This window comes from Dermochelys coriacea, chromosome 22, assembly GCF_009764565.3.
Source record: "Dermochelys coriacea isolate rDerCor1 chromosome 22, rDerCor1.pri.v4, whole genome shotgun sequence".
Taxonomy (NCBI): Eukaryota; Metazoa; Chordata; order Testudines; family Dermochelyidae; genus Dermochelys; species Dermochelys coriacea.
Genome location: NC_050089.1, coordinates 9,713,725 through 9,724,857, shown reverse-complemented (window position 1 = coordinate 9,724,857; position 11,133 = coordinate 9,713,725). Strand labels below are relative to the sequence as shown.

The following is an 11,133-nucleotide window of genomic DNA, read 5'->3' as shown; positions in this document are numbered from 1 at the left end:
CCCCTCCCATCTTGCAGCCCCGTGGCTCTGAGAAATCTGAGTTCTGATTCTTTATGAGTGTCATCGCAGAGAGGCCAAGACATCTGCTCATGCACCAGAATCAACCTCCCATACTTTGCAAATAATTCCTGTCACTTGCCAAGAGTTGATACATAGTTTCTAGCCTCATCCTGCCAAGTAAGCACTGATAGTCTAAGAGATTACACTGTTTTTCATGCCAACAGAGCATGCCAACACCATCTTGCCAACCTCATGCTCCAAAGCTTCTCTGACATCACCTCATATTAATGCTAATGCACCAGGTTCCTATCACAGTGCTAACATGCCAATCGCACACACCGGCCCACTGTGCCATCCTCCCATCCAAAGCTTCTATAACGACCTCATGCCACAGCAACCTGATAGCAACCTCTCTTTCCAGGAGGGGGCAGGACAAATTAGACAGAATAGAAGAGCTCAGGCAATATGGAGAAGCTAAGGACCCCGTTCTCTTCCTCCCTTTGCCCTTGGGAATGCTAAGTCAAGTACCTGCTGTGCAGAAGAATCCTGGCCAGCAGGGGCCACTCGGAGAGGATAATCCCCATTCTCCACAAAACATCCCTGGAGAAATACACAGGGGAGAGAGAATCATTTAACTGGAAAGAGCACTGGGAAATCCAGCATATAGCGTGCACTTCTGAGCAGGGAGAGGGTGAATCAGTGAAAGATCCCATCATAGCATCATCACAATTGGAAAAGCATCTTTCCAATTTAAACTGTGCTCCTGTGAGATACCATGGATGTTAGAGCATCCTTATCTCCTCTAGGGCATTAGCAGACATTGGTTCACAATGGGGACACTACAGATAGTATTTAAGTATATTTTGATAGCATTGTTTATTTTACATTTGTTTCCTGGAGGTGAAATGCATTCATTAGGGGTTTGGGACAGTGGCACCAATTCAAACATTTCTTGGGAGGTGGGGGAATTTCAGTCCTTGCCCTTCCCAGCAGGAACCCTATTCCAGTTCTTGCTCATCCCCCCCACCCTCTTCCTGGAGGGACCCCCACTCTCCCTTGGGCTTGCAGTTTCCCCTCTCTCTTACTAACACAATGTATGAGCTGGTGCCCCCAGGAGTGGGGTTCTCAGTAGACTCCCCTGCACTCTGCTGTACTGGAACCGACTCCCTGTGCACCAGATTGCAACACCATTTGGCCCGGCTGTGATGAAGGGGTAGACAGGTCAAATTTGAGTGGTGTTGAAACCATGCAGCAGCAGCGGGACCGCTGCTTAAAAATGGTCAGCCCATGCCCCACCCCACCCCAGCTCAACAGCCTATGTAATTGTGAGAAAGTGCAAAAATCTTGGGCGGGGGGCTGCCTCTCTGAACTCCGAGTTGACACCACTGGTTTGGGAAAAGAGCAGGCACGTGGAGCGATTTCTCTCTTACAGAGCGGTCTGCAGGATGGGAGAGCTGGAGAACTACTGCTCTAAGAGGTTTCCTTACCTGCAGGGCATTGCTGGCACCTCTCGGCCTGGCTGATTCCATGAGATGGGTTGTAAGTCCCAGCTGGACAAGGGTAAAAGCTGATTCCAGTCTTCTGGGGGCAGTAAAAGCCAGGTGGACAATGTTGCATTATGCCGCGCTGACAGTGAAACCCAGCTGGACATGGGAAGCATTTGTCTTGACCTGAGAGGGCAGTTCAGGAAAGGAAAGGAAAGAAAAAGCACCACTGAATGGACTCACTTCTGTAGGACTCTTACTTGCCTGGTTCTGGACTTGAAATAGGAGGACTGGAATGGTATTTTCTTTGCTTTCCTGGCTTCACTGGTCTTTATACCTATTAGAGAGCTCATGCGGCAGTTTGTTCTAGCAAGCTTTTCAGCCCTGGTTTGCAGGTCCAGGAAGTTTGCAGAAGCATCTACATTTCTGGGTGCTTACCCAAAAGGCCAGAGGCCACTGTAAGGGGATTTCTTCCAGATCTGCCCACTGGATGGATGCACAATGAGGAAATCTGGTTGAATATTTAACAGCTCTGTTATTATAGAACGAGAACTGCTGCTGTGCTTCTGGGACTTAGGCTGATGTAGGAGTGTCACGTATGGAACATTGTCCTCTGGGACACATCACCCCAGGACACAATGAAACAATTGTCTCCCCGTCATGATGCAGCATCCTCATGATATGACACTGCAACAGCCCTGAAGATATTTGGGGATGTATTTTCGTGTCTTTCAACCCAGCTTGCAGGAAATGGGACTGCCCACTCCAATCAGAATAGGTGTAGACCCTGCTTAGACTTGCAGGGTTATTTATAACCATGCTGTAGGGATTAATGGTTGTCACACTGCTAACTCCTAGGTGGCACAGCTCTGCTGGACTTTAAATGGTGTTCCACACACTTATGCCAGCAAGTAATTTGGTCCGGTAGGCATATTGCACTGTAATAGAGTAACAGCAGAATAACACTGGAACTGTGGAGTGCAAACTGGATTTCTAGTTCCCTCCCAGTTAGATGGTAGCTCAAGCAAAGCAGCCCTCTCCCCAACTCCTGACCTGTTGCATTGCTGTATTCCCCATCTGGGCACGGGGAGGGTGCTGCTGAGCCTGCAAGGCAGAAGTGTCCTTCGGGACAGAGATCCCCCGTCACAGCATCCAGTGGTCTTGGGGTCCGGGTCCCTCCTGTGCAGTAATAGCCTGAAAGCAGAGAACACAGGGACTCCATCACCCACCCTGTCTTGCTGCAGGAGTGGGAGGGCGCTCAGCAAAAAATAAGAACCATTACAATGATGATGTGAGTGAATTGGCTGGTAGTTGGAAAAGCTACTGACATATCTCACCTGGTGCACAAAGACCTGCAGGGGTAACCTGGCCTGCCACCTTGCAGAAGAACCCAGGGGGACAGGGTAGACACCAGCTGGCATCCTGGGCTCCCCTCCTCTCGTTCCAGGTACCAGCAGGGCATGGCATCTCTCTTGGGTGTTTCGTGCCGGCAGGGCAGTAATATCCTGCTGGGCAAAGATCACCAAAAGGAAGTCCCACCTGGAGCAAGGAAAACAAAGTGGATATTGTGCCTGATGCACTTCACGCTGCGTTAGCAGGTCGGGCTTCACCAGCCAGTGCAATACTCACAGGTGAGGTGCTGTTGGACCCTTGGGCACAATAATATCCTGGCTGGCACGGACCCTCAGGCGTGGCCAGACCAGCTGTGCTGCAGTACATGCCCGCCGGGCAGGGTTTGCAGGATCCTGTCCCCGTGGCACTGAGTATGTCTGTGTAACTGCCCTGCATAGAGAGAGCTATTGAAGCCCTCGGAGGGCAAGAAATCTCCAAGGAAGAACTTCTAGATGGAAGGAAACACATTTGGCTCTTACCGCTGGACATGGGAAAGGCAGGATACTCTGAGCTGGGCAGTAATGCCCTTTGGGACAAGTCACAGGTTCAGCCAGGCCTGTCTGATTGCAAAATGTCCCCTCTGGGCACTCTCTGCACAGAGACTGACCAAGGACCTAGAGGGGAAACATAGCAGGAACTGAGTGTCAGAGCCCCTGCTCGTTCAGAATGAAAGTTGTGAGCAATGTGAAGGGTGGAACAGGTGTCACAGGCCCACCTGCCGTTGTGGATAACACCATGTGTCTGGGTAGCAACAGAAAGGGTATGGTTTACAAAGCAATCTAAAGTCGTCAGAGCAGATCCCTGTCCTGGACTGGAGGACATACTGTCCCTCTTCCACCCCACTCCAGACATGGTCAGAATCTAGTCTATTGCAGCTGGGTGAGTGTCAAGCTTGAGAGAAAACCTGAAGCTAGCAGAGTTTCACTAGTCTGGTGCTAACATCTCACACATATCTGCTCCCCGATTCAGATTCTGAAGGCTTCTATGGACTCAGAATAGTCTGTAGCTTAGTTCACTGCACTTACAGGCTGGAAACTCCCAAGAGGGCAGGGTTCTGGTCTGAAAGCTCCTGCCAGTGAATAATGCCCCTCCATGGCCACATGCTGAAGGGCAGTTTTGGCAGCTCCAGTACAGAAGTAGCCAGGTTTGCAGGGTCCAGTGGGAGCTTGGCTGTTTGTCCCATCACAGTACAGTCTGGGTTTGGGAAAACACACATCATAAGTAGAAACATTTCCTTTTGCCACAGGAAAGCATTGTTTTAAAACAATAAATGCTCCACTAACTGGCTGGAATCACACAGGATTCACAGATCCCATAAGTGCATGGATCTTGTAGGGATAATGCAGGACAGGCCATCCTTCATCCAGAATTTAATTATTTTCATCAAGACAGTAAACTCTTACATTTCACAGTTTGATACTGGGAAGAATAAAGCTTCCTTACCTTAGTAACTGTTAGGGAAACATGAACCAAAACTTTTCAGTAGAGATCAGACAAGCTCACAAAAATTCAGATGCCTTCCCCCCACAAACCTCAAACTCCTAGCTCCACAAGCCTGGTTTGGAAAATCTCACAAGGCAGATATTCTCATGAGATTCCTTTTAGATTCCAACTCCTGGATGGAACACAAATACCATCAGATACCTCCCTGTTATATGGTCATGTATCTTACTGGCTGGAAACAGGGTGCACAGGGATGTAGTAATGGAAAATACCAGGGTGGAGGGAAGGTTTGGATTCACTCTGAGCTTTCGGTCTTGGTGAGGGAGAGCTAATATTTTATCCAGACTTCTTGTCCCCTTCATAATAAATTATAGAGGAAATTGATTGGGCCACCAAACACCAGATGCTTTTACTGACTGCATTTACTAGAATACAGAGATGCACCAACCCAAAGGAGCATCAGCCTTAAGTTTACATTCCTCACCACTGGCTGCTATGTGTCACAGCCTTATGATTCTCTGACTATTTTATGTATGACCACTCACTAATATCTGACAGCAGCTGTGTGTGTCCTAGAGGATGAAACCCTTATAATTATTATTAGAGCCATACATTGTCCTTCATAATCATCCATGCAGCTTCAGAGACTCTTAGACTCCAAGGCCAGAGGGGGGCCATTGCAATCATTGAATCTTCCCTCCTGTATAACACTGGCCAGAGAACTTGCTAAAATAATTCCTAGAGCAGGGCTTTGAGGAAAAACATCCAATCTTGATTTTAAAATGGTCAGATGGAGAATCTACCACAATCCTGGGTAAATGGCTCCAATGGTTAATTATTCTCACTGTTAAAGATGTATGCCTTTTTCAGTCTGAATTTGTCTAGCTTCAGCTTCCAGCCATTGGAAACTATGGTGGTCAATGGGAATGCCATACATTGAACAATGTGGTGAATACCCTCACCCAGTCTAAACAACAAAGGGTATCGCCCTGACAAGGACTAGCATGAATTGTGTGGAGGGTCTCTAGGTCATGTCATCATGCACTTAGGATTCAGCAAGCCAAACTTTAAGCATGGGAAGAGCTAACAGGATCATTCTCCCACTGAAGGTTCCTCACTGCAGGTCCCCTGACGATCACATGGCCTGGTTTATAGCAACGGGAGAGCAACCACGCTGCAGCCTTATAAAACTGAGCAATGTTCTTCTGCAGAATGGGAAACTCACCCAGGTGGGCAATCCAAACACTGCTTCAGGCTCTTTAACCCACTCACATTACTGTAGGTCCCCGGAGGACAAGGTGTAGGTAACAGGGAGCCAGGTGGGCAGTATGCTCCAGCAGGGCAGATATCACCTGTCACACCATCTGTGGGCAACTGAAATTGGAAAACAGATCATTTAACAATTACTAGAGAAAGAAATAACTGTATCAAATGAGACAAGTATGTTAAAGGGGTGCACTGATTTAGTCCCAAATCAGTATAGACCCTTATATCAATGGAAGTGGTTTCCTTTTTTTTTTTAAATTCCCACCATATTATTTTTTGTTTGTATGTAAACACTCCTTTACCATGTTTGCAATCTAAATATTGCAGCACTGTGCTAATGCATGAGAGCTAGAAAGAGAAACTGACTATAAAGAAAGGTGATAATGATGAGTCTCTCTCTCTGATGTCCAAGCTGAGAGCAATGCAGGAAATGGACAGAGACTATTACTGATGAAAAGGAAAGTAGATCTGAAAACCTTTTCACTTTCAATGATAGATGGGCCCAGATTGGCACATGAGAGTCCAATGCTCTGAACACTGGAGAAGTTCAGATCTGGGTCTATATCTGGGGCCTAATTTTGCCTCTTGGGCTTTTCCATTGAATCAGAACCCAGAATTCAAACTTCTCAAAGTTTATGGCTGTTTGGATGCTTGTTCTAATCTAGATCCTACCTCTCCAGCTCAAGACCGTATTTAGTTTGAATAATAGATAGCGTTCATCAATAACAGAGAGAAGAAAATTCACTGTATTCATGGATTTTTAAAAATTGAATAGTGTTGCATGGGATGGTAACTTGAATGAAACTATGCCAATTTACACCAGCTGAAGATATGGCCAGCCCCAGATATTTAGCCTGACCGAGTCCCTGTCCTTTCAGTTACAAGTGCTGAGACTGGGATAACAAGATCATAGGACTTGATCTTACACCCTTCTAAGTCACATGCAAATTTCCCATTGACATCACTGGCAGCAGAGACAGCCATGGGCACACAGTGGGGAGCGAGGGCTGCAGAGCTAAGGCTCCTGGGGTACGTCTCAAGTGCATCTGGGAGCAAGCCTCCAAGGCCAGGTAGACAGACTTGCTTTAGCAGGGCTTGTGCTAGCGCGCTAAAAATAGCTGTGTGGATGTTGCAGCACTGGCAGCATGGGTTCACCTGAGCTTGGACCTGGGGGGAGGACAGGCTTCAGCTTGGGTATCTGGGCCCAGCCCTGACCAGTGCCACAACATCCATACAGCTATTTCTAGGGTGCTAGCTTGAGCCCGCTAGTGCAAGTCTGTCTATGCAGGCTGGAGAACTTACTTCCCGCTGCAGTGTAGACTTACCCCCAGAGTTGTTCCCTCATGGGCCATTGATGGAGAAGATGGCAGAGGAGCCTGGCTTTGAGCAAGAAGAACTTAACACACAACTTACTGGTGTCACTGCTCTGCCCCGGCAATGGAACCCAGCCTCACAGAGGCCACTGGGGCCTGTCTGTCCTTGACCAGCACAGTAAAACCCACCTCCACATGGGCTGCAGTCCAGGGGTGCAGCCAGCTCCTTTCTGTTACCGTATGTGCCCTCTGGGCAGGGCTCAGGACGGGAGCTGCCTCTGGCACAGTAAGAACCCTGCAAAACAAAGCCAGGTTCTCACAGGGCTAAAAGCTCTTACAATAAACCTGGACTTGGCCCATCTGCCTCCCCTTTTATTACAAAACCACTGCAGAACAACTTACAGCTGGGCAAGTTTTGGGCTGCATCATGGCAGGAGAGTCACAATAGTACCCAGCAGGACATGGTTTGCAAGTATTTCCTCCTTCCACAGCAGAACTATCCCAGTAGAAGCCAGGAAGACAGGGAAAAGAGAAGGGGAATCCAGTCCCTGGGGGGCACATGTATCCTGGGGGGCAGTCTCCAGTCTGGGAAACAAAAGACAAAAGGGATTGTCAGTCCTGGGGTTATCCTTGTTGTTTCGAGATGGGATGGGTGAATCAGTTCAGCTACAATAAGAAGTGGCTTGAGCTTTGGCCAGAGTTGGAAACTTTAATTATTATTGGAGTTGAGCAGAAAAGGCAAAATAAAAAGAAAATCCGAGAACATTTTTTAAATTAAAATTTTCCCTGTTTGTTTGTTTTAGGGGATAGGTCAAAATGTTGATGAAAAAAGTCAACAAAATCTCAAATTTTGAAAAATGTCCAAAAATTTTGCTTATTTATTCTTGTTCATTTTGTGGAGTGCTGACAATGTGCTTGGTGCTATACAAAGCCCAGTTAGAAAAGACAGTCCATATCTCACAATATAAGCTGTTAAAGGAAGAAGCGTGGGAGCTGGAGGAGAATAGAAAGAGGTGTGGAAGATCAGTGATGGAGGGAATGGGAAAAAAAAGGAGTGTGGCTGAGGTACAAAGAAAGGATGGCTTGATGGATGGAAAGAGGGAGGCTGTTGCATGAGCAAAAGGCAGGGTGAATGAAGATGCAAAGACAAGAGAACCTAACTGGGGAACATCAGCCTCATTTCGTCTCCTGATCTGAACCCACTGCAGGTCAAAGGATCCTCCCAGTCACTCCTGCTACAGTGTGGAATGACTGGGACCTTGGGATGCCTAGAGTTCTGGGGGCTGAGACTCTTCCCTCAAGGAACACCTACACTGTAGCAGGGAGCATGCTTCCCAGAACAGGTAGACAGACATACTAGCCCCCAGGGAGGTAGCATGGGCAGCGGCTCAGGCTAGCTGCCTGAGTATGAATCCAGGGGGCTGGGTGGGTCTGTACTCAGGCGACTAGCCCAAGCTACTGCCCGTGCTACTCCAGGCTACCCAGCAATTTTTAATGAGCTAGCTCAAGCAGGTGGGAAGCATGCGCCTAGCTACAGTACAGACTTACCCACACTGAGGAGGGAAGGGTAACATGGCATTGAGAAACTTCTCTCTCTCCGCTAAAAGTTGGGCTCCCTCCATGCTGCTGAACCTCCAATCTAATTATTTTTAACACACATTTCTTCTTTACATCTCTTATTGATGTGAGAGTCCCAGGTCTTTGGAGATGGGACTACCACAACAACAGCTCCCAAAACCCATTAGAGCCAGAGAGGCACCAGCTGCTAGCATTTGGGGTGTCTTTCATGGGCTGTCTTTCATCAGAGCACCATAAGGCAGGAGCACTGGAGACAAGCAACATGCTAACTGTTACTGAGAAGGCTCCATCACCAGAGTCACTGTAGGGCTCTTAGGTCTGAGGGCACTCACCGGATGGGGAATTCCACGGGGTTCTCTCCATTCCCTGTAGCAGTACTTCCCTGCAGGACATACCAAGCATTCATCAGCTCTGCCCAGTCCCTTCTGCTCACTGTAGGTTCCATTAGGGCAAGGTCTAGCATGAGAGTCCTGGAAATGAAACACAGACTGCTCTTTAACATAGTGTTATCACTACTGCATCCCACAATGCAAAACCTCCTACTGCAGAACACACAAAAGAATTCCTCTCAGGGTCTGGAAACAAGCATATGGGAAAGGATATTGGGAGCCAGATGTGGAGGCAGTAAAGATGATATTGGGGAGAGCAGAGGGAGGCATCAACATTTAGCAGCCATACACCGACACTCAACTTTGTGATGATCTGTCAAGGTGCCTCAGTCTATCATAGGTGCAGCTACACACTGTACCCAACTACAGGGTTAGATGCTTCACCAAGGGGATTGGTGCTCACATGTACAATCCAGTGGTTCAAGAAGGCATTTTCCTGCCAGTCCCCACAATTCCTAACAGACATGGTTAGGGCCCTTGGGAATCCTTTTACCTTCTTCTGGAACTGCGATTCTCCAATCTTTTCATTCTGCAGATTGTTTCGTAACAGAGGTGTTTGCTTGGTCTACATGTTTCAAGAGTACTAATTCCATTCCTGCCTTTCTGGCTAACAGACAGTATGCTGAAAGGCAACTACATAGACCTTACTCTAGATTCTAGAATTCTTATCCAGACTCATGCGCCTTGTAGCAGGAACTGTCTTTTTGTTCTGTGTTTCTACAGCGTCTAGCACCATAAGGCCTTGGTCAATGATTAAGGATCTTAGACATAAACACAACACGAATAAGGAAATAAATAACTAAATAAATAAATAAATGTGGGTCTAGGTTAGTGAATCCTATTATTCCAGGTATTAAATCTCTTCATCTCTTTATTACTTAATTATTATTATTAAATTAAAATTATCTAGTGGCAGCAGCACCCACAATGTGATGGGTTCTCTACAGACATTTAAAAAAGAATAGTGCCTACCCTGAGTAGCTCCCAGGCTAAGGACAGATGGACAAGTAGACAGAGGAAGTTAAAAGGAAGGGAAACAACATATTTTTATTTTATAAAACATACATTTTAATTCAGTTCTCTGAAGGCAGCATGGTAGAAATGACTTAAATGTGGATGGAATACAAACAACAGTAAGGAGGAAATGTGTATTAATTACATGCAGATAATATAAAACTTTAATAAAAACTGAATGCAATTTCCAACAAGAGAAACCAAAATCCTAAAAACATCCTTAAAAATACATCTGGGAAGTAAGAAAGAAGTAGAGAGAAAGATAAAGAAGCCGAACATTATGACAAACACCGAGCTCTCTGAACACCAGGAAATCATGGAAACCAAAGTACAAAGATCAAACAATCTAGAGCTGGTAAGGACCCCAGCAGCAAGACTGACTCCACTCTAGCTTCCCAAAAAGCAAAGCCCAGAAGATGAGAGAATGGTGAATAACAATAACCAAATAGATCCCCTTACAACGTCACCCCGGGGACAGTAGTATCCTCTCGGGCAGGCATTTCCACTGGCATCTGGAGCGACTGCCTGTCCTTCAGGGCACAGCAGGCCTTCAGGGCAAACCATAGCAAGCAGCATGGCCTCCCTGCTGGTGATCTCATCAGCACAGTAATGTCCAGTGAGACAGGACAAGCAGGAGGCAGAGCCTGGGTCCTACGGGATAGTGGACACATGATACAGTTTACATTTTCACAGCACAAAAGGACCTCAAAGCATTTTGAAAGCTATGTTCAGGCACAGAATACTTTGCAAAGGAATGCAACTACCTCTGGGGTGGAGGACTGCACATAGGTAAACAAATTGCCCAAAAGACACTGTAGCTGGGTGGAAACACTCAAGCCCCAGGACATTATAACAAACCCCTATTCTTACAGAAAATATCATGGCATCTTTAATACCTGCAAAGAAAATAGAGGAACCCCGGTTTTAAGGTCTCACAAAACATACCTCTATAGACCAAAAACAACATGTAATTCAGTTTATTTACCCTGGAAGCAAGAAAGACTGGGAAGCTCCCCCTGCCACTGCCCATGGCTTATCTGTGGATAAAGGACTTTGTTCCCCAGCCCTGTCAATCCAACAGCTTTCATCAGTACAATAGGAAAAGAAAGGAACACTGAAATCCCCTGTTCCCCCCAGCCTCTCCATGTCACACTGAATTGGAAAGCACAACAGAGAGATAATCTGGGTCTATCTGTCATACATAAGTCCCCATTCATCATTTATCTCCCCTCTGATCTTAATGAATAGTTCTAG

The 11,133-nt window shown here is 46.7% G+C and overlaps 1 long non-coding RNA gene across 1 annotated transcript; it reads right to left on the bottom strand.

The window, feature by feature from the left end:
* Positions 1 to 7,084: 7,084 nt before the first annotated feature.
* Positions 7,085 to 8,926, bottom strand: LOC122457189. The gene is made up of 3 exons (XR_006276590.1): positions 8,809 to 8,926; positions 7,301 to 7,483; positions 7,085 to 7,193 (listed from the first exon to the last, which is right to left on the bottom strand). It is a non-coding gene; the product is annotated as an uncharacterized LOC122457189 (long non-coding RNA).
* Positions 8,927 to 11,133: the final 2,207 nt, after the last annotated feature.